The sequence below is a fragment of the Dromaius novaehollandiae genome, chromosome 1 (genome assembly GCF_036370855.1).
Source record: "Dromaius novaehollandiae isolate bDroNov1 chromosome 1, bDroNov1.hap1, whole genome shotgun sequence".
Taxonomy (NCBI): Eukaryota; Metazoa; Chordata; class Aves; order Casuariiformes; family Dromaiidae; genus Dromaius; species Dromaius novaehollandiae.
This window is the reverse complement of record NC_088098.1, coordinates 160,015,527-160,041,502: the sequence shown is the minus strand read 5'-3', so window position 1 is coordinate 160,041,502 and position 25,976 is coordinate 160,015,527. Positions and strand designations below refer to the sequence as shown.

At 37.1% G+C, this 25,976-nt stretch overlaps 1 protein-coding gene across 4 annotated transcripts in view; it reads right to left on the bottom strand.

Moving 5' to 3' along the window:
• The window catches only part of FGF14 (fibroblast growth factor 14), a 411,876-nt gene that overhangs the window by 192,846 nt on the left and 193,054 nt on the right, over positions 1-25,976 (bottom strand). The window contains exon 1 of one of the 4 annotated variants that reach the window (XM_026121629.2): positions 4,163-4,180. The exons of the other annotated variants lie outside the window; for them this stretch is intronic. The gene's annotated coding sequence lies outside the window, so the exon portion shown is untranslated. Of the gene's footprint in view, positions 1-4,162; positions 4,181-25,976 lie in introns of those variants that run through there. 4 annotated transcript variants of the gene reach the window in all.

The window sequence follows — 25,976 nt, the reverse complement described above, 5'->3', positions numbered from 1 at the left end:
CACAGGTCTTCTGGAGTTCAGATGGTGAACCATATTTATTACTACCAGAGATTTGTTGCTTTCTTCACATGCCCATTCATCTTTCATTACTATAGCTTCTTTGTCACAAGCATTACGACAACTTGAAATCCTCATTTGGCTAACCACCAATTACTCATTGCTATTATTATATCATACGGGGTAAAAAAAAAGGCAAAATGAATATGTATGTATGTATGTATGTATAGTATATATAATATAATGCTTTTAACAGTTCTGATCTCTTACCCCTACTACAAATTTGAAAGTTTTCATGAAGCAACTTTAATTAAAAAAAAAATCTTCTTAAAAGAGAAGTAACAGTTCCAAAAATGGCTATATCCAGGGTCCTTCCTATCTCTCCTCCACATTTATAAAGCTTAGATAAATTAGGCTTGATGTTAAGGGAGCTGGAGGGGAATTAAAAAATAATTGATGAAACCTTAAATGTTTATTTACACTAAACTGACTTGCAAAGTACTAGTTGCTATGACAACTCTCCAGTCCTCACTATTGTTTTTATTTAACCTATTTGGGCTCCTGCTCAACAATGTTATTTGAACCTAGGAGCTTTTTTCCACTTCTTGCATATTTCAGTTAATGATCTAATAGGAGCTTTTCAGCAATTCTTCCATGTAGTAGTCCATGTCCGGATGGTTTTGTCTTTTTTTGAAAGGCGAGGGAGCAGATGTGAAACGACGTCAAAATAATGATTTGCCAGATCCAAACATTTGGCTGGAACATATTTGCCAGTTGTCCTAGGATGGATTTTCTTTTCTTTTTTTTTCTTTTTCTTTCTTTCTTTTTTTTTTTTTTTTTTTTGAAGTGGGAAGAGGAAATTAAAAAGGGGGAAAGAGAAAGCCTAGAGAAGTAATCTTTAAACAACATCTCCAACAAGGAGGACACTTGGGATATGGAGACCCAGTCTCAAGTTCACTTGCTCGGAAACTTAGATCAGGTACCTTAACCTTGGTACCCATATCCCTGGGGATTTCTGATTATTAATTAGGCTCTTTTTGGTCCAATGACTAAAGATATGCAGTAGAAGTTATATCTTAACCGAATTGCTGGCATTCTGTGACAGATGCAAATGTCTGTCAGCTCTTTTCCAAACATTCAGTTGTGCTGCAGAACAGAACACATCTAAGTTGAAACATGTCCCATGGACAGGGAAACTACCTCTCCAACCCATCCCAGATACCTCTTTTACTACAAAGAATTTTGTATGTATTCTTTGATAGTGTGACACTAAATACGCCATGTCATACGATATACTTTAATAAAAGCACCTCCTTAAACATGTATTCAGACTGCACTTCAACACAGGTCCCACTTCTTAACATTTACATTTGTAACAACTTTTTGTAATTAAAGTTACTACAAAATAAACACTGCCATTACTCAACGTAAGTCAGAGTATGATTCAACACACAGAGTGTTTACCATAGCAACTGCTGAAAAAAAGAATTATTATTACACATACACACTCATACATACACGCAGGCTCACAAAAGGAAAGTTAATACTTCACTGCTCCATAATGCTGCAACCAAAAGTCTAGGCCATGTGCAGGGCAAATGCAATTTTAAAAGATCTTTGACTATACAGATTTTTTTTTTAAAATGAAAATGAAGAAAAGCATTACTCAGAACCAACAAATTGCTTTTATAGGAAAAGAAAAAAATCCCCAAACTCAGCTATCAATTGATTGCATTCCCATAATGCATATATCTTTCTGGGGAAAAGTACAGTTTGAAATCTCTTGAAGAATATGGAGAAAATCTGTAAAATTTTCAGAATTTGAATTAAGTTTTACTTCAAAATATACAAAATAATAAACTTCAGTCTAGTCTGAGGGTGGGGAGTACAAGAGTTTTCTATAAATTCAGAAGTGCCATAGAGAATGTAAAAAAAGAGCAAGAGTACAAGAAATATGATAACAAACATAATTAGAAGATGTCAGATACAAAAGAAACAAAATCCATAGTCAAGCTCTTTGTCACTGGATACTGCAGATGAGTCAAGGTTTAAACAGGCTGCAGAACTGATTTGTCTGGTTCTCAAACAAAAATCCTCTGAGTCAGATTCAATTCAAAGATATCGCCCTCAACTCTGGGAGCCCGTAAACTACAAGCCACTGGAAGATGGATTCCTAGAAAAAGTATTGCTCCCTGCCTGCTCTGTTCTTTCCCAAATACCTGATCTTGAGTCATGGTATATAGGTCTAGGTGGAGCTTTGGTTTGGACCAGTAGAGTTACTCTTACCCCATTAGATATAGCCTTTTGTGCACTTGCCATCATATAACCAGTATCAGTCCCAAAGAAACACATGCCCAGTATACCCTCTAAGAATAAAAGTGAGCACAGCTTGAACCTGATCAGAGCCATAACCATGCCCTCATCCACAAGCACAGGTGCCCAATCAGGCAACGGGGAGGCCGAGAGGACTTCAGCCCACCTCTCCCCCCACTTTTCAGGGTGAAGCTGTATCAGGAAGCCCACAGAGCACGGAGGAGGAACAGTAGCCCTTCATAGCACGTCAGCAATGATCATCCTTCATAGCTGATTATATGCCAATACATATTTAAGGCTCATTGTGAACCTATTCACAAGTGGTATTTGCTTTAGAAAAGTTAGTGCTCCTTTTAGCAATATAGATGATGCCAATTCAAAAGAAATAATTAAATAACGTTGTGACAAAGCATCCAAGTAACATGATTAAAGCAAATATCTGTGCGTACATACTATTAGCTGGCATGACAGGCCGGAATACACTGCAATCAATGGAAGGGTCCAAATAGCATTTAAATGAGCTTTGAATGAAGGTCTGCATACTGACAGCTTTGCAGCTCTCCCTGAACAGTCTGCTGCAGGTGTTTTCCTTGTCTCAGAAAACAACACAAAGGGGAAAAAAAAAGAAAAAAACCTAAGATGACAAAAAATGATCAAAATACTATACAATGACCTGTTTGAAATACGGTATTTTTAAATGAGCAGATCCAGTCTGAGTTAGTATACCTTTAAACCACTTACTGTATGATATTAGTATGATAATAGTACTTCAGATGATGAATATAGCTTGATATTAACACTGAAAGAACTAAATATGCTCCACAACAATATGGTTTAAAGAGATGCACAAGTTCCAGAAGGCAAGGGTACATACTGTGGAGCACATCCTAAAATATCATAAACAGCAGAGGGAGGAAACAAATGTCTTCTAATAAAAGCAGCTTATTTTTAAATCAGTCCCAATTTTGGGTCTCCTACATACGTATTTAGTTTTTCTCATATGGTAGAGAAAATACAACAGCCTCTTATCAATCCTTTATATTTCTAGGCTCAATTTCCCTACGGCATACAACTCATTAGGAAATGCATTAATATTAAATTATCATTTTCTTCAAGTATACCCTGCCATTAAGCAGGGGGTTATTACTGCAGTATAAATATATACTAGTTAAGATTATCACCATCTGAAAACCTAGGACTGCGGGAAAATAAAACTTACTCATAGAGTATCATTTCTCTTTTATCAACAGTCAGTTTGTAATGGAGGCCTTACTAAAGACAGTTAAGACATTTACTCTCGTTGCATATGAATATTCTCTCTCAGCTTTTTAAATAAGCAGTATAAGCCATTCTGTATCACCCACACGGAATTCTTTCCTTTCATTAGAACAGAGACATACACTAAACTAGCAATACTGAAAGCTGGCATTTTTTTTTTTAATAAAAAGTTTGACACCAAGCAGTATTTGAATTCAAATATTATAGCTGTTCCTGCAAACTTATTACAGTCTGGTATTAAGACTACGGGCTATAGTAACATCTAAGGTTTCATGAAAAAGCTCTGTCCTCTGTGGCTTGCACAATTCATTCTGTAAGCACAATGAAATATTTCGGCGTTCATTAAAGGAAGTTTCACATAAAGCTTGGCAGTCAGGACGACAGAGCATACTGATAAGTCACTGGAGACAGAGCCATTGTATTGCAAAGATACTCCTGCAAATTACTGATACACAGTTGTAATCATAGATTCCATACTGCACTGTTTTTGCAATATGTGTCTATTATCCCTATGGTCACCCCCACTCCCAACCCTTTTTACAGAATTTCTGTGTGTGCCCCAGAGCCTCCTAACCTTAAAGCAAAATCCTGGAAGCAGCTTTAGCGCCACAGTGCCTTGCACATCAAATGTGCTGAGCCAGCAAGTCCAGCAGGATTCGGCTCTGGTGCTTCTTCTCTTTGCTAAGAGTGGTGACCCGTGGTGAATACAACAACACAAGACAGTTTTCTCAGAGCAAGAGTGTTCAAGCTTAACCCTTGGACTTATCACGATAAGAAATACTAAAACAGAAAGAGGTCTACATGGAGGTCTACTTACAGTACGACAACCATGCAATTAGAGACACGGCTGTAATAGGCATAGATTTATTCAGGCTAGTTCTAATTGGGGTCATTTTGACATTCACAACAGGGACACGGAAGGAATGGATTCTATCAATATAAGTTTAAAAAACATCTGCCCTCTTGCTTTCAAGAACCCAAAGGAGATAACCACTGCAAAAATAGCAGTTGTTCCCTTGCTCAGTAAAAACCATGGCATTCCCAGTAGTATCAAACTATTTAATTCCCAGTAATGACTCAGGAATTTGAAGTGGGAAAAAAAAGTTCAGTCTGTTTTTAATTTATTAACAGATAAAGAAAAACTCCCTCCTCATCCTCCTCCCAAAGAAAACAAACTGCAATGCTTTCTTTTACTGTGCTTCAGCTTTGGAGTCAAAATAGCTAATTACCACAGTTTTTTGAAAAAATGGTTGATTTGTGGTAAATCTTATGTAAAACAACACATAAGGGGAAGTCAAAAGCTGTTAATTGTTTTCTGAAGTGCTTTCCTATGGGCAGCAGGAGAGAAAGAGAAACATCCCATTGAGAAGAATATATAAATATTCTATTAACATATACGGGTTCCATCAGAAAACTTTTTTTTTCTTCAGTGAAAACTGCAGAGGGGAAGCATCTTCATTTTCCTTCTCCCTATCCCCATTCCCCATCAAGACCATATTAACCGCATGGTAAGTGTCTGTAATTACACACAAGGTTGTATTCAAATTCATAATTTTCAAACACATTTACCATCAACTTTTCTATCATTCCCCTCCTGATACTTGTATTCCCTGAAGCCACAGCATTTTACAGATTGTTATGAATTTTAAATATTTCAGAATATAAAACCAACTCCCCACTCCCCTCATATCCTGCTCCAAATCTCTGTTTTGAGTAAAACAGCAGCATTATTTACAGCATTGACTTCACCAGACTATCTATTAACTCTGATACTACTGGCAGCATGCTTTCAGACAGTTTGCTTGTTCTAGGAATCACGTATCAAATATAGAAGCAAGACCATGGATGTAACAGAACAAGATTAGACTATGCATCATCTCCTAGCACAATTTAAAATTTTGAACAAACCCCCCAACCAGCCGCAATAAGGAAGCAGCAATACAGCTCTGGAGCTTGTTCCACTCTAGCCTCTTTGTCTCTGGACCTTCAAAGCACTGCATGGGAAATGAACTTCTGTGATCCACGGAGTCCTGGCTTTACATGGTCCAGCCTGGCAGTGCAGGGCTACAGCATCACCAGCGAGAGAAGAATGAAAAGGGAACTGCAAAATTCCTGCAAACTTCCTAACTCTTCCTGTGTGGTAGGACTTGGCCCACCTCCATTGCTAAAGAAGTCAGACTCGCGCAGACTCCTTCCTGCGAGGTTTGCTTTGTGCAATTGTCTATGGGCAGATTTAGCCCTGAATAGTCTGATCACAGCAATTAGCAGAAGCCTGCAGGAGCCAGAGACATCTGTTCACCATGTGTCTTTTCACTGATCCTTCCAGGAGGACCTACCGCCAATGCATTTTCTTCTGCTATTCTCTGTACACACTCGAAACACGTTATCCCTTTCCTCTCACCAGTGATTTATTACAAAGCTTTGCAAGCCCTCTGAGGTCTATACCCATGATTCCTGTGTTTTGAATAAATAAATGGATCATCACACACATGAACCTATGTATTTTAAAATTTGTTTGAGCCAATAGGCACTAGTATATTGCAGAGCATGGATATAAGCAAGGCTGGTTACTGTACGGACAAATGAGCTGCTGCAAGTAGTTCTCTCTTCAGCTCATCGAACTCTATATGCTGCAGTATAAACTATGCCAAATCACTGCATTTGTGTATGTCCCAAGCAACCATCACCTTTTGGAGCAAAGCTAAACATAACAACAGTTTAGTATCCATAATCTACACATTCTACAACCCAGCATAAAGTAATTGATGAATTTGGGGCACCTTGCTGCTTTAGAAGTACCTAAAACTCCTCCCAGCTAAGAAAAAGGCTGTTTGGTAAGTATCTTTGCCTTTCAGATAGAAAATTTTTAATGGGATATTCAGAGGATGGATAAGAAGCAGCTATTACAGAATAAAAACATTTAGTAGCACTTCTAAAAATAGGCAATGATTGCAGAATAAAAATATGTACTTATTTTTTTTCAGTCACCTGCATGTGTCTGGTAAAATTAGCACATTATTAACTCTTCAGTGGAGTCAGAAAAGGAGAACAGTTAAAAACATGCATTGAGACGTTTCCAGGAGACAAAGGAGGGAGTGAGACAAAAGCACCCCTGTACCAAATAGAAAACCTGAATTTATCTGTTTAGTAGTATATTAAGACAATAAGCTTGGTTTAAATACTTTCATAGGGTACCTTCTTTGGTCCATCTCACCTACTGTACATATAAACTCTGGGAGAAATACAGCTTTATGAAAGTGAGCTGGGGATGACCCAGTGAAGCACCATGCACCAATCTGTCCATATCACCAATATACATCTTTTTCGTATGTTGTCATAGCTCATTTTCAGGTGCAATCAGGGGAGGCAGCTAGGGACAAATATATAGCTGAAAGGGAGATAATTTTGTAATTTAGATTATAGCAAGGACCTTCTACAACAGACAGGGAAAGAGTGGTGCTACTAGCACTGTTGGTAGTTTTTGTTAATTAAAGATTGAACAATTGTGGTGAACTGTCCCATTAGCTTTTATCTTCATGTCCTCGGAGGTGCAGACTCACTTCATTCTGAGTTCACTGTGAAGCTATTAGTTGTAAGTTAGGGAACATTCTCCAAAGTCTTCTGAGTAGCTAATTTAATGCAGACTTTGATATTGCATTCTTTTTCATTTCTCTCGTCAATAACTTATTGCAATGCTTCTATAGGTTGCCTTAAGTTCTTATTTTGGAAAGTGACTTTGGCTCGGAAAATTTTGTTGATTTTTATTTGTCTTATCAAGCTGTTCAGTGCTGAAAACAAGTTACTTCCAGTATGAAGGACTTACTGGTTAGGAAATAATTATTTTTTCTCCAGTGTTTTAGGCTTTCTACTGTTTCTATTTCTGAAACAAGAACCATTCGTTAATAATCAAAGTTATTATGCCTAGAGAATTTTGTCTCTGGATTTTGGCATGAATAAGCTTAATGAAAAATCTGATGATCACATACAGTGGGGAAAGGGAAGCAGAAAGACTGCCTCCCCTTAACGCAACGAAAGCAGCCAGGGAGAGGGCCCGGACAAGGAAAAGCAAGCCAGCAGTCCCTTGGGACCTTGGGAATGGATAAATGTGCACAAGTAACGTATTTGTGAAAGTGTAATTCCAAAGAGACCCAGGCACTGAGAGAGAAAACAAAAGCATTTGATAAAGGTACTGGGAGCTTAACAAATGATAATCGGTCCTTTTAATGTTTTGTGGTGTGATTTAAAGAGTTCTCATTACTTTGCAAGAAATCTGGGGAACAATGTTCTTGTCTCCAAGATCAAAATTACAAAACTAAAATATAGACCAGATTTCAGAGCAATCAGAAAGCAGGCTTGCTCGCTCTCTCTTTCTGTAAAATGTTGGTAATGACCATGAGGCCATAAGGTCTTTCAGTTTACAAGCTTTTGTAAGACTCAGAAGCAGACAGGACTTTTAGTAAAACAGTGGGTTCTGACAGTATGCCTTCAGTAAAGCATTAATTGTGGTGATAGGCCAGAGCTCTCCAACAGCATATGAATTTACTTGAACGTCACCCACATCAAAAATCCCACTGGAATATGAACTATATGCGAAAGCCTCAGGTACTGATACCTCAGTACCTGCAGACTATTAGCAGAAGACACAGTATGGGAGAAAGGTGTCTAAAACACATTTACATAAATAAAATTCAAGAATAGCAGCCCTGCTTCTAGAAGCATTCATTACAGTCTTCTGAAAATGAGTCTGTTACCACAGTAACCACGCTAATATTGGCTTTTCTGCTTGCAGGCATTAAATCCCTTCAACACAGGTGCAAAGGACGAATTCACAGTTTTGGAGCAGGTGAACTTTCTCTGCCAAAAATGTCAGAAGTAGAAGGAAGAAGATGCTATTAATTTTTATGGTAGAGATGTAGCAAATCAGTTACCCAAAGAAAGAAACGGAGGGGCTGGTGATATTAGTAAAATTCGAACTGGATGGAACACAAGCTATAACTGTACAATCCCACTGTTTTTAATTCAGAAATAACTGATATTTTGCAGAGAGTTATTCTGGTGATGCTTAAAATGAACTAGAATTCATTTCTCTCCCTTTCCAGTATAGGAATAACAGGCAAAATATAGATTATTTTTGGTCAAGTGAGCAGCTGAGGTTCTGAATACAAATAAGCAGTAGGCCTGTTGAGACAAGACCATTCTTCTCACAGTTGTTTTCCAAAGAAAAAAAAAATTGAGGTCTGGTAAGCATCTATTGTACTCTGAGAAAATTATGCTGTGCTAGACTCTCCTACCAGGCTGGTAATATAAATAGGTTATATATAGATATGTATTGTAGATATCTAATTTTCCTAATTTAATGGTCAGTGCTGAGTTCCAGGAGAAGATTCATTACTAATTCATTTTAGAATTATTCTCAAGATACTCATTTTAATAGCGACTTTTAAATTCATACATATATTCCTTTTTGACTTGTGTGTGAATTACAGTCTTAAAAAAAAAATCCTTACATGCCAGCAGTTTTACAAATGATATGTTCTTATATGACAAAGAATTTGCAGGTTCAATATTAAGCATTTTATATTCCATTCTGAAATTAAATCTTTATTACACCATCCTTTTAAAGTACATAAATATATGTATGCTCACACAGCATCTTAGTCTACTAACTGTATCGCCTATGGTATCAGGGCAAGAGAAATCTTTGCCAGTCTAAGTGCACAAATGTTCAGGGAAAAACAAACAAAAGATGCTTGTCTTAGCCTTGGGGCTGTGGATGAAGCCAGGACACCCTGACCTCTAAACGGAGGGAAGAATGATTGTGTTTAACATGAGGTTAATGAGTCATTCTGCTTTCTCTCACCCTCTTACAGACTCAGGCATTTTAAACAAAGTGACACAGAACTAGCAGAGGGACTGAGGAAGAGCTACCCTCAGACCAAGTAGTATTCTGCAGTTAGGGCAGGTTATGTTAGTTTAGGAGTTTTCTTCCTCTTGGCAGGCAGAAACTAAGGTCTAAGGCCCAAGTTTCAGAGTAACCAAAATGGAATTTTCCAACCCATTTGCTCTTTTTGGAAAATGATTTCATCTGAGTTTTCTAAACATTAGAAATAAATAATGAAAGAAAGTGTGGCCTATTGTGTGAGGATGTAAATCATTATGTATGCATTGCTGTGGGCATAATTGGAGATTTTATTTAGTGATTCATCCAAATGTTTTTAAGAAATCTTATTTCTTCTCTGAAGTTTGACTATGTCAGGGTTGACATTTCAGGTTCATGAAATCTCTGAAACACATTAGACACAGCAGTTGAAGCTACTCTTTTAAAAATGAGCAAAGAATAAAGGCAATAGGTTCTTATAACACAGAATGTTGGTGCAATGTTCTCACCTCCAGTTTAACAAGAGCTGGTGTCTTTGCCAATATATTGCTAGTGTTTGTCTTCAGGATCATGATCTTCTAAGGATCTATCCTACTCCACTGGGAGTTTCTGCATGAAGACTAATAAGTTACTTATCTTACTGACTGCATCTGCTGTGGTGTTTTCAAGCACTGGTGATGGGCAAACCAGGTTACAATATTCTAGTTTAGCCTATATTTACATTTAAAACAATCAAAAATATCGACACATTATTTTTTTCAATCAATCTTAAATGCATCATGAGTATCAGATTTGTTAAATAATGTCACAGACTCAGAGCTCTGTGATCAATTTTTCTGAACATCTTTAGTATATATTACCAAAGCTGCAGAAATAAAAGTGTTTGTTTGTGCATTATATTTGTTATTTTACCTATTTCAGCAGAAGTTAGAGAAGTCATGCGCCATTAGAGCTCTGACACCCTCCCACCTTTCCTTAAAGAGAAACAACTCAGTATCATGCTTGATACTGCATGCAAGAACTCTCCATCACGCTTGATAACTTCATGACTTAAATTAATACAAATGCAGAAATTCTGATATTTCACAGCTTAGAGAAGAAAAAGTTAATGGAACTACTTGCTATGCACATAATCTTTTCTGAAGTGTCTAACAGTGTCTAACTTCAGTCACTCACTCTTTCCTTCCTAAATTAATGCTCTTGATTTAACATTCCCTAAGAGTCTGGATTATGCCAGTCACCTTGGTTATCAATTGTATCTAAAATATATTCCACTAAATTAATGTAATGTATACTAAAAACACTGCATATAAATAAGCACTTTACATTTCAGAACTTTGGCATTTGCCCTGTACTTGTACGAAAATAAAACAGTCTTTCAACACTTCAACAGAGTTATTTTTTCCTAAACTGAACCTGAAATATACTGCAAGATTTGACAGGTGTATGTTGGTTTAACATTTGTAAGATAAATAAATAGTCTGAACCAGACACTAATTTCTGACTCTCTCCATTTTATAATGTAAGAAACACTCACACAGTATATCAACATAGCATATAGGACTCAATCTTGAAATTTTTTAAAGACAGCTAAGGAAGTGGGGTTCCAACACTGCTTCAAATAAAGGTGATATATTGAAGTATTAATAAAACATTAACTATCAAATAAGATAGCTGTTGTTTACCAACAATCCCTAAACAGGCTTAGATCACTTTCCTGTTTCCTTCTTCCACCTCAAAAAACCCTGGCTGTTTTCCAAGTCTTCCTGCAACATTTCTATGTCATTATTTTATTTAACTTCACCAGTCATATAGTGACATGGTATATAATGGCACATAACCTGCATTCATCATAAAAGTGACGCTCCATCAGCTTCAGATTGGGTTTAATTTCTGGTAAAACAGTCAGTCAGATTCCTGTTTGATGTTGTAAATCCTGCTATTGTATTACAGAGTTATTTCCTTACTCTACTTGGATTTTGAAAATCTTAATTGTTTTAAATAAAAAAATATGTTTTTTAAATTTTACCAAAAATTTCTATCTAAACTAGTTTGATAACATGTTCTCTTAGCAAGCAAGAACATCTAATTTTTGTCAAAACATTAAATAAATGAACAACATAAAAGAAAAAGCATTAAAATATAAGAATAAGCAAGATGATGAAAAATAAAGCTAAATAAAAACATTACAATTTGTATAAAACTACAAAGCTTCCTCCCCTCAGGAGGCTGTCACTGAACTGAGCTAGAAACTAACATTAGGGTAGCAGCACACATTTTTGCCCATAAGCCCTACAACCATATTGGCCTAACCTTCACCTTCCCATTGCAAAGTTTGTCCCAGTCATCACTGATGCATGTTTATACCCAGCTGAAGTTAGCAATTCCCTGGTTTCAAGAGGTGATGTTTAAAACAAAAATAAATAAATAAATAAATAAAAAACAAGAAAGAGAAAGAGAGAGACCCCAGGGCGCCTAGCTTGATAGCCATCTGTAAGTGTCTTCTCATGTGGCTTGAGCCATGCTGCTGAGCAAAGGTGCACTAGGAAAGATGAAGCACTGCAAGCATACTGAAAGAGAAGCCTTTGCCTGGCATGGCAGGAAGAATAAGTAACCCAAGGGAAGTATGCTACCTTAACAGATGGAGCAAGAACTAAGGGGCCAAAGCAGAGGGAAAAGACTAGAATTTAGAGAATGGGGAGGAAGGCAGGAAAAGGTATAAAAGTAGAAAGAAACCCAAGGAAGGAAATACTACAGTTCACAGCAATAAAAAGGAATTTAAACAAGCAGCAACTGGTACACTGACTTTGAATACAACTGCAGCACCAGTGATATAATTGCCACATGCTTGCCATCTAAGAAATTTGTTATAACAAGATCTCAATATTCTTTTAAGTTATATGAGTGTTATCCCTTGGTTTGGGGAAGCCTATGGGAAGAGGGTAAAGCGTTCTAGTTCTGTACAGTAGCTCTCCCGGGATGAGACCCACTTTCACCTAACATGAGCCTGAAATTTTAGTGCCTGATAAAGCACTTCAGGAGGACTGCTCTCTATGGGTCGAGACGAAGGTAGTGGCAGGCTCCCAGACTGGACAGGCAAAACCTCCTCTGGAAGCCATCAAAATGACTTATTTTTTTCCATATCAATTATTTAGTTTAGTATCGTTTAAAAGAGGAGTAGTACCTAACATGTTTTTTTGGAAGGAATGCTTTATTAGATATCTAAACATTCTTGACATAAACTAGGCAGAAATATAGATTTTTTACCAGAAGGTAACTGCAGTCACCACTTCAAGTTTGTAAAGGAAGTGACTGGTGTCTTTAACTAAGTTCTACTATTTCAATATTCTGGCCAAACTGCAGCATTTCGCAAAGTTATTTTAATGCACAGAGAATTTCCTTCTGTTAAAAAAATGCATATGAATATATAAGAATATATAAGAAAGGCCAATACAGCTGCAGTAAGATTTGACCAGATGATAGCAACTACCTTTGCTAAAGCCTTCAGCACTTGAAGCTCTGTATGTATACTCCTAGCACTGCTGAAACACAACTGTGGATGTTTGAAGTATTCTCTGTCAACATATATAACTCAAACAAATTTTACTTTTGATAAAAGCCAATCACCAAAGATTGAGATAGACTTTTTTACATGGGCTAACAGCAAAATTAAAACTGACATCTTTATAGTAAATTAAATAATATTAGACTGACTGTATTGATCAGATACCATCATAGAGAGAAATAAAAGCCCCTCCAAAATTGTGGCACAGTAATATTGTACATGTCCTTTGTTCTGTTCTCTAAATATCTTTCATTCTTCTACCAAGACCCTGTCAGTAAAGGAACCTGGGAAAAGAAATAGTAGTATTGCTTCTCTGAAAACACTATTAGGTTATTAAGCTATAGGGGAAAACAGTACCAGGGCAAAGTTACGTAGTTTGGTAATTTAGACTGTTGTAACTCTGCTAAACTGAATAAAACTGATATCATAGACCACAGAAGCTGGCCCTAGAAATACTCACACAGCTTCTTTTCATAGAATGAAATCATCTGAAAGACATAATGAGAACTGGCTAGAAAAATAAAATTTCCCACAAAGTTTTTGAAAGTTGTTTTCCTTCACCATTTTAGAGAGTTTTGACATTTTGTGAAAGAGGAAGAACACCACTTTCTCCACCAAAGCACATGACCCAAACAGGAACTGCACCAGAGTAGTCCTGACATAGGCACATGGCTTTAGGTGTCTCACATTTCAAAGAAAAGACTTAAACTCTGAAATATCACTTATTCCAAGACAGATCTGTCTCATTTTAAATCACAAATTAAGTCCTAGAAAACTGTCAAAAATAACATTTGGAGAAATGCTTGATTTTCATAAAATTTCATTGTTTTGCTGGAAGAAAGTAAAATATTGAAAAGCAACAGTTAAGTAAAAAGAAAGTCCTATATTGAATACCTGCTTGGACTACACGAAATAAATACAATTCATAAGGTTTAAACATCAAGACCAAACAAACTTAGCTGCCTGTGAATAAAACTGCAGTCCCATGACCACCTCAACCAACTGTGCTTAGGCAAAGTGATTTTTCTGGATCTCTGAGCAGGATGGGTAGGAACCTGTGCACCTTTTATTTTTAAAAAGAAGCAAAAAAAGAAAGAAAAAAAAGAAAGAAAAGCCTGGAAGAAGGCTACCCTCTGTTTTTTGCAGCAATATTCCTTGGGATTATAATTCAGTTTCTCACTTCCCACTGAAGGTTTCCAACATTAATGTCAGCTAGTAAATTTGTCTGAAGAAGTGCTGACATGCTGAATTATTTAAACAAGCAAATCTTCATAAAAAGCTGTCTTCAAAAGCAGAAAAGAATTACTTTGTTGCGGTTATGTTGAACATCTAAGGCAAGAAATAAAGAGTTTTTCGAACGTGTTGTAGGTGATATCAGCATGGGAGGCTTTGGTGGGGGAGAAGAATGATTTTTACACTTTTTTAAATGAGGAGTAAATCTGGGCAAAAAAATCACTTTATTGCACTCTCTAAGTTTGGAGTTCACAGTTGTTAACCAGTTGCAGCTCACTAATATCCCTGAAGTCTTCTGCTGCCATCCCACAGTATTAAAAGTGAAGAGGTAAGGTGAAGCGGTAAGGTATGTTATAGAGTTATGCCCACAATTTCTGCTTGGAAACACACTACACAACTAACACAAAAGTAAACATGCAAAATAGCAATTCCTATTGATGACACCAACTCCATCCCCCCTGTCAAATCTTCCTTTCCTGTCTCCTCCTCTGTCGTACAGCTGCCAAAACAGCTCCCTGCTCAGCGCTGACCCCTGGGTGATGACCAGAACAGCGTCGCCTCCACCGTGCAGCTGAGCTGAGGCTTGGGATGGAAAGCAGAAGAAAGACGCCTTCATGCACTACTAAGCTACCCCCTAATACGTTTGCTCAAGCAAGAGATTCTACCAGTCAGTCATCCGCTTACTGGGATGCAGCACAGTTTTTTGGCATGGTATCTTTTTCATGTTTAGCAGCCCTTTTTCCCTAGAGCAATGACTCTTTTATGCAGTGGAACGCATCATTACATACAGTTCTGCATTCTGCCCAAAGAGGTATAGTAAAAAAAACCACTGTAAGTCGCAATATCACACAAGAGAAAAATCTGGTTCTGAGTTTCAGACTCAGAATCTCCCTGCACAGTTGAGCATCTGCCATCGATATGATATTTTTCTCTCTAGCTTGGAACACATGCCTCTTTGTGAATAAGACAAGACTGGACAATGAATGACATCATCTGTATTTTCATTAACCCATTTTCAGTCCCTTTACATTTGAATTTAGAAAGATAACTAGTTTTTCCATGTGCTAAATCTCCCATGTTTTTTTTCTTCTGGCATCTTGTACAAGGCATATGCAAATAATGTAATTTATTTGAGCTATTTGTAACATTAAACATGGAATTCAGCAGACAGCATGTAAAACCAAATTGCACAATCATCTAAGAATGAGATGGTTCCCAAAGATAGTTACATTAAGCTTACATTTGCAGAATAAATAATTCAATCCTCATGCTCCACATTTAAATATTTATACAAATACACTGCTTGTCACAATTAGTTTGATTAAACTGTTAAGAAAAAGGAACTCTGCAAGAAATGAGACTTCATCCAGGAGGAGAAGCTATTTATATTGCAGTTAATTATGTGAAATTACAGAAGCAGCAGCAGGTCAAGAAACAGTACTCCAAATCCAGCCAAAGATCTGACCCCCAATTCATTCAGAGCAGGTTTCTGCCCAAAATTTTTGTATTCAGCCAGCAGAAGACCCTGAGCTTGTTTTTCTCTTTGTTTCAATTTCTTCTTTCTCCTGTGGAAAGTCTTATTTATAGACTGAAAATGCAATCTATTTACAGATTACTTTCTGCATAATTTTATAAATTATTTTCTTTCACGAGTATGTTTACCACAACTACTTGAAGCAGGAAGTGAAGCATTAATGGAAAACCTTTTCCCTTCAATCCCAGGGGCATTTTTCAGGAAACTACAAAAATCATAAATAGTCCCTGAGAAAAGCTTGGATTTGTGATCCTGTTTGTAGATCAGAATAGAGACTTTTTCCAATCTATGTGAGGTCCATCTAGGAGGAAAAAAATCAGCTTATCCTGTTTCACTGGCATTAAACCTGTTCTGACCAAACTTACCCACAGATGCACCCATGACATTCAGTAGCATTACCTGGAATTTGTATTCTGACTTTGTGCAATACTGGAGCACTACTGTAACAAGACTCATGAATGGACAAGTGGGTCACCTTTACCAAGACAGTGTTTTTCAGTAACAAAAGGAAAAAAGGATGACAGGGGTTTACTCCATCAATGACTGAATTCAAACTGAACAGCACCATGTAACATCACTTACTTAAAACAACACCAGGCTAATGGGAGAGGGTCTGCAGGACAAATCTGACTGCCAAACCAGTTTATGATTCAAGCTTGTGAGGACATGGTAAAGGGATCTGCCTGTAACTCTAAGAGCCCTGAGTAGAGACTTTGTCCAGAGGAGAAAGCAAAAATGCCTCTTGTTTCTCTCTGGTTCTTTTAATACCATGTGTAGAAAATGTCTATGAGAGCTGGACTAGGAATGTGGCAAAGACTCAAAAATGCCTGTTTTAGCTCTGTGGTAGATGGTCATGCAATAGCACAAAGAGTGCAAAGAAAATCATCAAATACTGCCTCTAACTACCACCAACTCTAGCTGGACCTTCCAAAAAGGTTTCTTTAATATTATGATTCAATGAGACCAAACAAATTATAAGTTGCAGCTATTGTGACAGAACCACAGAATCGTCGGGGTTGGAAGGGACCTCTGGAGATCATCTAGTCCAACCACCCTGCTCAAGCGGGGTCACCTAGAGCATGTTGTCCATGTCCCTGTCCAGATGGCTTTTGAATATCTCCAGGGAAGGAAGCTCCACAACTTCTCTGGGCAGCTTGCTCCAGTGCTGAGTCACCTTCACAGTAAAGAAGTTTTTCCTCATGTTCAGACAGAACTTCTCGTGTTTCAGTTTCTGTCTGTTGCCTCTCATCCTGTCACTGAGCACCACTGAGAAGAGTCTGGCCCTATCCTCTTTACACCCTCCCTTCAGATACTTATACACATCGATAAGATCTCCCTCCAGACTTTTCTTCTCCAGGCTGAACAGTCCCAGCTCTCTCAGCCTTTCCTTGTATGACAGATGCTCCAGTCCCTTAATCATCTTAGTAGCCCTCCACTGAACTCATTCCAGTAGCTCCATGTCTCTCTTGTATTGGGGAGCCCAGCACTGGACGCAGTACTCTAGATGCAGCCTCACCAGAACTGAGTAGAGGGGAAGGAGCACCTCTCTTGACCTGCTGGCAATGCACCTTCTAATGCAACCCAGAATACCATTGGCCTTCTTGGCCATAAGGGCACATTGCTGGCTCATGGTCACCTTGTTGTCCACCAAGACTCCCAAGTCCTTCTCCACAGAGCTGCTTTCCAGCAGGTCAGCCCTCTGGAATTTAGCCAAGCTAAATTGCTAAACATAGGCAAAATTTTGCTTGTTTTATTATGTTCATGGTTGACATGTTTCCTCATAGTCCATACTTTCCCCTTCCAAATTCCTTATTCCTTCATTTCATATTCCCAAGCATGAATGCACAAATATGTGCAAATGAAAGAAAGCCCGACAATAATACTGTCAATGATGTGGTGTTTTAGTTTCCCAATATCAGAAGTGAGCACATATCCCTAGGAAAGTATTGTCACTGCCTAGATTTATATGCTTAAAAGGAGCTCTAGACAACTTGAACCTGGCCCCTGTTATTGCTGCCATCTGAGATAGACAGGTTAAATATAATCACATACACATAAATGAATCCCTAATCAGGGAAAGAATTGGTGCACAATAAAAAAATGAGTTTGTTGGCCAATTTCCCTGTTTCTCTGAAGTATGACAAGAAAGAAAAAACAAGTGCACAGTTATGGAAAATGCCAGCTCCCCTCCAATGTATGCAAAAGTTAGGTATCTCATGATGTTAGATTTTTTTTACCCTTAAAATATTTCCTTGCCTTGTACAGCAATTTTGTGCATCCACTCTCCCTAAGAAATGAAACACAGATAGTCTGGCAAATTCATAAAAAAATTGATGTGGAGTTTATACTACCGCTAAAAACTGCCACCACAGACCTCTTCTTTAGTAAAGGCATGAAAAAAAGAAAAGAGAGGCATCATAGGCTTCACTGTTGCAGGAAAGTGTGCAGGCAAAGGAAGGGTGTACGATATAGGTATTCATCAACTTGAAGCTTTGAGGAAATGAATTACTAGGACCCTTCACTTTCTCCTCTTTTATTTCTCTGTCACCAAAACAGAGCAAAGAGCAATATTTCAGTGTCAGAGAAGGCAGCCACCAAGTATTTTATTATTATATTCATTGCTACATAGAAAAACTTTTCCCCCAACAGCTGGCAACCTGCTGAGAGAAAAGAAAGAATACATGAGGCATTTGCGACATCTGCCAGCCTGCTTAGCACAAGGTTCAAACTACATAAACATCCAGGGCAGCAAGGGAATTATTTGAAGTAATATTAGCAAATGGTTACCACTGCACAGTTATTCTTTAAAGAACCAAGCCGTACTGGAATCTGAGAGCAGTCCTTCCTTACCTTTCCACTGCATCCTTGTTTTTCCTTTATTTTGGTACCAAAAGATGCCCTTACATAGCCATGATTATGCCACTTCCCAACAGTCATGCAATCAAGACATAATTTATTACGCCAGTAATGCAAGATATCATTTAGAAAAACATTATTCACTGTCAGCTGAGTTTGAGTCAATGAAAAAAATGTCCAGACGTTGTGGAAGAGCCTGAACTTTTAATTATAATCTTAATTTCTCTGATTTGCACAACATGCTGCTCTGTAGTCATCATCTCTTGAATGTAAGGTTTTTACACAGTCAGAAAACCATGCTAAAAGCAAATCCATTATAAAACAAGAGAGAATAATAATGCTAACCAACAATCCCTTCTTTACACCAAGGAAGAAAAGTAATTGCAGTGACAGAACATTTTTAGTTTGTGTTCTCAGAGTGGTGGTACATCCATTATGTAAATAACCAGAGCTTATACCTTATATTATACATACAATAGGTATTCTAGTGTTTACATCACATGCATACACGTGCTAATTATAAGAAGTCTTTCCTTTGTCGCAGATAGCTAAGTTGATTAAAACATTCGCAGTAATGTAAGTAAAAGCAAAGCCAGGGCCTCTTCATTTCTCAGACTAAACAAAAATGGAACAGGTAATGAGTGCTATTATTTAAAAAGTGTTTTTCTCATGTATGTTAGGAAACAATTCCCATTAATGGCTATACTAATTTTGCCTTTTAAAGTAATTGGAAAGGGAAAGAATCAAAGTTCATGAACTAAATTGTACATTTTCGAATTAGGCAGAATTGCATTGAGCCTGATCCAGTAAAGCAACCCCTGCATATAACTCACGGGTCATTTTGACAGGTCCTCTAGGAAGTCAGAACAAACCAACGTAGTCAGAATAATGTTGTATCTCAAGAGAGATTTTATGGGAGATCAAGAAACCTAGAGAAGATACATTTCTTAATCTTACGTAGCCTAATCTTAATCGTTATAAAGCCTAAGAGCAAAAGGGACAACAATAACAAGCTACTACTGTCTCTCACTAGTCTTCCTGGTATACTGTTCTTGAAATTGCTCTGAAATGATGAATAGAATAAAGAAGAGCACAGAAAACCATTATCGAGTAAAGACTGAGGACATTACTAATGTATATTCCTTAATTTGTTAAACATTGTCCTGCATAATCATCTCTTGCTAATGCTTAAAAATTAATCTTTAGGATAGAAAAGGAATTAGGTTAGGGCTAATTAAAATGCTATTATACAAAACATACAGAACTAATTTGCTGAAGGTTAGAAAACAGGGTGTTCTCATCAGAGGTTGTTCAGCTGTAGACATTTGTCTTAAAGAAATCCACATGGCATTTCAAACCCGGAAAAAGCCATAACATACAAGGACACTGCAGAGAGTAATCCTTCCATGACTGTATACCATGGAGTCCTTTTCATCTCTAAATGTCTGCTAACTTCTCTCTTACTTGAAGAGCAGGACCTCATGACTCAATACTGACAGTTAGCCTCAAACTCTAAATATGTTCTTTTGGAAAATCTTTGGAAATTCTCACACTTCTAATATTTATCAGAATTATTTATACTGTAGACTTGTTCTAAACAAATGAAGACTTATTTTAAACAAGAGTTGAATAAGCATGTTTCTTTTTGACATTCTTATAAAGAACGTATGCTAACAGAAAAACATATGGTCTTCACATCTCAAAGGTAACAGCTTCAGTAGCCACTTGATAAAGATGGTGCTTGGCTTTCTGCATTTGGACAGAGCAAAACTTTTTGGTTTCCATCCCGAATAAAGTTTATCATCTCCATTCCTTCTAACAAGAGCTTTTTCTTCTTTCATGCTAAGGTGAAGGAACTTGATAATTATTAAACGATACAGTAAAGTCTGCCTAATTATTCCTTTAGACCTTTTCCCTTGACCACTCAATTGGCCCTAGATTGCCTTTATTGGATTCAATTACATTTTCTCAGGAGGAAACTGTAACCCATTTACTATACATGCTTTCCAACATTTCAAAGGTACTGGTGGGAAGGGAGGCAATTTGAAGGAAAAAGCCTATTGATTTGATAAAGCTACATTAGTTGTTACAAAAGTACTTCTTTAAGAGTATCAAAGTGTTAGCATCAAAGATGTGTGATAGGACGCTTGTTAATATTCACAGAAGCATGGGGTAACTCTTGGGTCAAATCATCAGCATAAAGTACATGGATAATTGTGGCATATATGATATTTTTTCAAGACTTCTTGGAAAGCTCAGGCATGACTATGCATATAAATTCTACACTTACTTTAATTCTGGCTTATGCTTTCAACATTAACATGAAATATTATGCACTTTGCTGATGACATAAGATACGGTTCTGAAATTCAAAAATGAAATCCATGTCAATTCCATAACATGTTCAGATGCACAGATGTTCAGAGCCAGTTACGAGACGCTGCCTGAGAAGTCTGACAGACAGGTACCTGAACAGCCAGTTGGTGAAGCAAAGACTTTTTTTTTGTGCAGTGTTTCCACTGCACTATGCAGCTACATTCTGCTCTGTGGTTAAACTATTGCAAAGAGGAATGCACTTGCCATACTTAGAAAGTCTAAAGAGCACACTGTTCCTTCTGGAAGAATCACTCTGTGCTTCAGCAAATGGTCCGTAAAGATCATTTCCTTGCACATTGTAGTCAGCACTAGAACACTCCAAGCAGAAGCTGTCATGCTTGAACTGAATCTTATATTTCAGTGCAATTTATTTCTTATTGCAAAATAATAATAAAATTAAGCAAACTACATGTTTTCAAATGACTTCATTAGGAGCAAAAGAGGAAACAAAATATCCAGTTGTAACATGACAAAATGTTGAAGTCGACATATCTGGTGTAAATTAGGCAAAGCTCAGTTCTGCATTATCAGCTCATGACAAGAATCAGACCCAATAAGTAACAGAAGTGCAAACAAAGAAGGCAGACACACCCCAGTACAACCTGGCAAAGTTCCAGCTTGTATATCCCAGACAGCTCAAGAAAAGTTTTGCAAATACATAAAGTATGCACAAGTCAAGGAAGTGTAGCCTTCTAAATCTTTGATAGCAGTTTTCAAAATCTCCAGCGTTATTTGTAAATAAAGCTATATCCATTGTACCTGTCTGGGCATAAAGTCAGACATTTCAGGAAATCAAACTTAAGAACAAAGAAATAAAAAATAGTAGAAAAAATAGTTTTTTGAGGATATATTTATTCTTCTGAGAGCAAAATCCAGCTATGTGAATTCTGCAATATGATTTGTTTTGGATTTTCCTGATCAGGCTGCACTCCATACTGCACCAGAAATACTGCACATTATTCTATCCATAATACATACTTCCAGCTTTGGCTGATGACTAGCAGCAAATCCCTGCTTCAATTAAATCTCTACCAAAAAGAGATTTTATGGAAGCCACGGTATTCAGTTCATATATACATATATTGGATGCAGATACATAAGATTTTTTTAATATACATGCATACTTTTGCTTTACTTTGGCAAGAAGGTACTGTTTGGCCAAAGACGTTTCCTCATAGTAAGAGAAAAAAAAAACTTTACTAGTAAAAAATAGTTTCACTTTCAGTAAGGATTTTGACTAAATATTCAAACATATCTAGCCTATGTGGTCAAGCAACTATTACGGTTTCCCTTTAGTTACAAGCTTAGATATGACTTACTCAGGGTGACACTTTTTCTAAGTAGACTTTCTGCTACAAGTGCCATGCAAGAATACAGGAAAACCTCTCTGTTTAGAACTAAAACAGTTTATTTTTAGAGTAATAACACATCCAAGTGTTTGAAATAAAACATTTATTTTAAATCAAAAAGAAGATGGAGTTTTTATCACTCCTATATAAAAATGTAGGCAGAAGGCATTGGTCACATACCTCTATCCTGACAGATTAAAAATATGATATTAATAAAACCCAGTAAAATTGCAGGATTACATACTGTATAGCAGGCACTAATTTCAAATATTACAATTTCAAATATCAGGATACAAAGCAGCTAGGACTTTCTCAGACCTCAGTTGATCACATGTGGCAATCCTCATTTGCATTCAGCTTTGCCCAGAATTCAGCAGATTACTTAGCCTGAATTACCGAGATTTTTCAGTTCTATTCAATTTTTGATATTTGTTCTTGACTTCTTAGAAAACTCAGGGCTAGACTGTCCCATGGTGGGATTCAACCAATTGCAAGCCAGATTTCCCACACTAATCCATGCATATTTTAAACCTTTATCTTCCCACCAAAACAAATAGGCAGAACAGGGGATGCAATCTGAGAAGCCCCATATGGAAGAGCCTACTGCAATTTTTGATGTCAATCTGAAGATTCAGACACAGGCAATTGCAAATCTGAAAGTTACTGGAATCAGGGCTACCCATGGCAAACAAGACTGCTCCTGTTACAGGAGCATGCTCACCACTGTGTTTCTCATATTCAGGAAATTTTATTTTCAAACTTTCCCAGACACAGCTTTTTTATGATATTTACTTATTTCTACAGTGCACAACTAAAAATCACAGGTGATCCTATCTGGATGGAGCTGTTCTGGAAAGCAGCAGAACATCACCGTGAGATGCTTCATATTTCAGACAATGTAAGAGCATCCGGGATGCTCTAGCCCACTGCTGACAGCTGATAGAAGACAATGGCAGGAAAGACAAGAGTAGCTAATTTTATTCAGTGGCCTGCATCTGCAAAGAAACATATTTAAGCCCTTTGTCTTTATTAGTTAAATTTGTATCAGTGGGGAGGAAGTAATACTTTTCTCTCCCATCCTCCTTCTCACCTACCTTAGATTTTTACATATAGTTAAGCAAATAATAGACTGCTAAGACTTGAAAGATCTCAGAGGAGATTAAGGATCTGTTGTTTCATCAGGGTGTCTGCTTCCTATCTAGTTGAGTGCTGCATATGGGATCTATTTGAGAAGAAAGGGAGGATTTACATAAACAAACTAACATAGGTAATATCCCCCATCTCCAAAGAACAATAATATCTCCCCCCCTCCCCCCTTTATTTTCGTGTTATTTCTTCGGTGCACACCATTGCCATATTCGCATATTTTGAGTCTAATTTCATTTAAAAAACTTTACTTCCAATAAAACTACTGCATTCAGAGGACATTTATTGATCTACCAAAAAACCACAGAATTAAAAAACATTGATTTATTTAAACATCTTTGTGTATCTGGCACCTGGAAAAATAAATTAGAACAATGTATAGGCTCAGATAACAGATGTCTTCATAGCTTTTGTTACAGATTTTCACAGTATCTTAGGTTAACGCTGATTAACAAGTACTAACTGTCATTTGTTCCAGCAGCACTTCAAGCATTTATGCACCAAAGTACATAGTTGCAAAAGTGTCTAGATTCTAGCTGTGAGAAATCCTGACCAGGAACTGAATTAATCCTGTTTCTGTTGCAAGCTTAAGTAACTAAATTCTTCTCCATTATTGAAGATTACCTAAAAAATACTATATACTTAACATGGAAGAATCTCATTTGGTTGTATACAAGGAAACTTGAAAAACATAGTCAAATTTTACAATACACAATAAAAAAAAAACCAGAAATGTAATTATAATTTGCTATTCTGTAGCAGGCATAAATATACATTACAGCCTTAATATTTCAGTCTTGCAACCTGGCCCAGGAAAAAGGTCTATGATATCTAGCTGCACTGAAAGTGTAAGTGAAGTAGATGGTAATATAAGCTGTAGGTGAAAATTAGAACAATATTCCTTCAAACAGTTCAACTGACAGTCATAGAGACCAGCTACTTCTAGCACACAGAAGTACTCCATGAGCTCAGCAACTGTGAATGCTGAAGCTCTTCCAGCTGGTATAAATAACATTTGGGCAAGAGGTGCGTGAGAGACATCTAGTGATCAAGGTACCTGGACAATACTTAAGTCCCTGATCCAATTAATATTTAAGCATTTTATATATATAACAGGGTACAAAAAAAAGAAAGAAGCAAAGGCAGATCTCTCCCCTAGTGGCTATTTTTGCAGAAGTATTTTAGCTTCTCTTAATTTTTAAGAGACTGAATTTACAGTCTGATCAAGAACCGCAAGCTTCTGTCCAACCTCACCTCTTGCTGGGCAGTAAGCCCATCCAAATGCCGGCTATAGTCTAATGTTAACAGTCTCTTCCCTCATCTACTCACTTGTTCATCTTCTCAGTAAATTTCTGACAAGTCTCCCTGAAGTTCTTTTAAAAGTAGAGAAGGTCAAAGAAAGACAAATGTTCTAATAGATGAGAGTTCAATAAAAAAAACAGTCTTCAACTTTCAGCTTGCAGAACTCAGCCTGAAATTGCATTATTTGTGCTGTAACTCCCTGCTTATGCCCACTCATCATCCTTGGATTGGAGACGGAAGTCAAAGGATTACTATTTACAAATAGTCTAAATTGCAAACTAGAAAACAAAGGCAGTAGTCAGTTGTCCCCTTGACTTCTATCTACACAAGAAGTACATTGCTCCCATGCTTTCTGATGCTTTTGATCCAGGTATCAGTTTGCAGAATGCCAAATCTCTGGTCCTATAAATTCACCCAGTGCTCCCAGAAAATCACAGCTGAGAACTTGGACTTGAGTTTTGAGACTTTTGCACATAAATGAAAGGAAATTAAAATAAATCTTTGTACTTGACAGCTGAGCAAGCCGTAATTTAGACATAGTCAAAGACTTATTACAGAAGGCTGGAGGCCCAGCTGGAGTCCTACACTCTACCAGAAAAAAAAAAAAATCCTCTTAAATATCTTCTAAAAACACAGCTTAACCTGCATTTTCAACCTCAATGACCATTACTTCCAGAAGGGAGCATGGAAGGTTGAGGGAAAGAAACCAGCACATGCACATTATGATAAGTAAAAGGGTTAAAAGAATCTTATTCATTCTCTACGCTATTAATTTCCATAATTTTAGTTCATAAAATATGGATTTGGCACAAGTACTGAAATAAAAAACTTCCTAAAAAATGAAATTAGAAGCTTAATCATGTGTATATTTTTATACACACAGAAAATAATCAAATTTTTCGAAGCACAGAACTGGGAGGAGGGGGGAAGAGAAGATTTATTCTGAATTTATATAGCTGGAACCTTGTAATTTGGAACTGTTGTCCTGTTGACAAAAGGAAAAAAAATAGCTTTTACTATACAAAAAGAAACCTCCAAGCCCTCTGTGCTCGTTTGTATCCTACATATTCTTATCTCCAGGAGACACAAATTTTATTTCAAGAGGTCTTATCAAATTTGTCTTTTTTTCTACAGAAATTTTGCTGACCA